We start from the raw sequence: 2,434 nt of genomic DNA, 5'->3' as shown, positions 1-2,434 counted from the left end.
CTGAACCTTACCTGGAAATCCACAGCCTCATGGTGATACACAGATTAATAGAAATGGGTTAATTTAAGATGTAAGAGTTAGTTAATTAGAAGCCTGAGATAATAGGCCAAGCAGTGTTATAATTACTATAGCTTCTGTTTGATGATTCTGGTCTGGGAGGCCAGGAACAAACAAGCAGCTTCCAACTACAAAGTTCCTCTCCAGCTCTTCTATTAGTTTTGAAAAGTACATATAGGTGTCTCTTTAGCCTAGGAACGAGCCCTTAGTTGTAGGTCAGTTTAACCACATTGCTGTGCTTCATCAAAGCTTAAGAAGGAAATATCTTTAATAGTAAGCGCTAATGCTCTGGGACAATGGCTTTACCCTGTAAAGATTTATTTCTTGTACTTGTTTAATAAATGCTGATTGGCCAGTGGCCAGGCAGGAAGTAGAGGATGGGCAACAAGAATGCTGGGAAGAGGGAAGTGCAGTCTGCAGTTGTGACCCAACTCAGAGGAAGCAAAATGTGACTGCCTTGTCAAAAAAGGTACCAAGCCACGTGGCTAACTCAGATAAGAATTATGGGCTAATGTAAGTCATAAGAATTAACTAAGAAGAAGTTGAGCTAATAGGTTAATCAGGTTATTACTAAAGTAGACCTCTGTGTGATTCTTTGTGATTTGACAGCTGCAGGAGCTTGTGGGACAAAAAAACTTTAGCCAACATACTAACATTGTGTTTAGAGTAGCTGGGTTCTAATCCTGCCACTCCACATAGAAGTGTAACCCTGAATAGGAACCTCAAAAGCCTATGCTTTATGGGATTTTTTTGTTTTGTTTTTTTGTTATTATTTATTTTTTTTAATTTTTTCTATAAAAAGTACATACATACTATAAGTCAGAGTGAGAAAATAAATCTGGATGTATGAGAAGGCTCTGAGGGTAAAAGCATCGTCCTCCAAGCCCAGTGACCTGAGTTCCATTACTTAACCCACATGGTAGAAGGAGGCAGCCAACTCTGACCTACAGATTATTCTCTGTGTTGAGACATATGCAGTACACGCAGACTTAGACACATTCACAAAACTAAAATGAGTTTTGTAAGTGTTTAAAAGGAAGTTCAATGCATACAAAGCATCCAGTGAACACTGCATAGATGATTGTTCTGATAATTACTGAGTTTATGTTCTGATTCCATGCAAAAGTCGGGAGAAGGGCTCACCACCCCTCGCAGGCAAGCATGCTCCTTCTCTGTCCTTGCGCCCCTCTTCTGACACTTTCCTCCTCTCTCGTCCTCCAAGCGTTGATTTCTAGCCTGCCGTCACCTTAGGAGAGCAAGAAGAGGCCGCGACCTGGCAGAAGACAGCAGCTTGCTTGGCCCCCTGTCCCGTTCACCAGGCAGCCTGCTTCTGCAAAGTGGTATGATCGAAGGGACTATGTATTCATTGAATTTTGTGTTGAAGACAGAAAAATTTTAATGTAAATTTTGAAAAAATTTAAACTTTTCACTGTATTGATCCAAATGACTCCAAGCATAAAAGAACAGACAGATCAATTTTATGTTGTTTGCAGAAAGGAGAATCTGGCCAATCGTGGCACAGGTTAACAAAGGAGAGGGCAGAGCTTAACTGGTTTAGTGTGGACTTCAACAATTAAAAAGACTGGGAGGATGATTCAGACGAAGACATGTCCAATTTGGACCGTTTTCTAAGATGATGGATCACATGGGTGGCAATGAGAATGGAGGTTTACCAGAAGTAAACGGAGCAGATGATGATTCACAAGACAGTGATGATGAAAAAAAAAAATGCCAGATCTGGAGTAAGGAATGTTGTCATCGCCTGGGTTTTGAGAAAGAAAAATAATTTATACAAGATTTCATAATTGAGAAAATTCCTGAGTTGAAAGCTCTAAAGGCAGATGCTGTATTTGCCTCCTGTTGTTCTTTTGGAAAACTACAACTCCCAGAATCCCCCTGGACTATGGTTGCCTGTGCGCACACCTGCGCGCAGGTGTGAGATATTCTTCCCAGATTGCCTTGGGCCCCCCGTTAAAAGGCAGGGGCCACACGAGGCCTCCCCCCTCGTCCTGCCTCTTCCCTGTGTGTCCCACACCCCTCGCCCTTTTGTGTTTCCCTCCCCCATTAAAGCGAACCCACGTGGGAGCCGCCGTGTCGTGTCTGTGTTTGTTCCGCCGTGTGTGTCTGTCCCGTGCCCCGTGTTCAAGAAGAACACACACACACCCCCCGTTTATTATTTTTTAAGAACAACACCTCCTTTAACCCATTTTTAAACCTTTTATTTTTTAATTTTTTAAAGCCTTCATTAAGGTTGATAATGTACCATTGTATGGGGCAATTTAAGTCAGGTAAGGCAATATCCTTATGCATGAACATTTCCCAGGATTCCATGAAGCAGTTGAGATCCTAGGCAACTGATACAACAGCTCTGATGAAT

At 42.0% G+C, this 2,434-nt stretch overlaps 1 pseudogene; it reads left to right on the top strand.

Annotated features, from left to right (window-relative positions):
* Positions 1 to 1,803, top strand: part of LOC113455648 — a 2,202-nt pseudogene extending 399 nt beyond the window's left edge.
* The last annotated feature ends 631 nt before the right edge of the window (positions 1,804 to 2,434 follow it).

This window comes from Microtus ochrogaster, unplaced genomic scaffold (assembly GCF_000317375.1).
Source record: "Microtus ochrogaster isolate Prairie Vole_2 unplaced genomic scaffold, MicOch1.0 UNK73, whole genome shotgun sequence".
In the NCBI taxonomy this organism is placed as follows: Eukaryota; Metazoa; Chordata; class Mammalia; order Rodentia; family Cricetidae; genus Microtus; species Microtus ochrogaster.
Note: the sequence above shows the minus strand (reverse complement) of the source record. Positions and strands in the feature narration are given on the sequence as shown.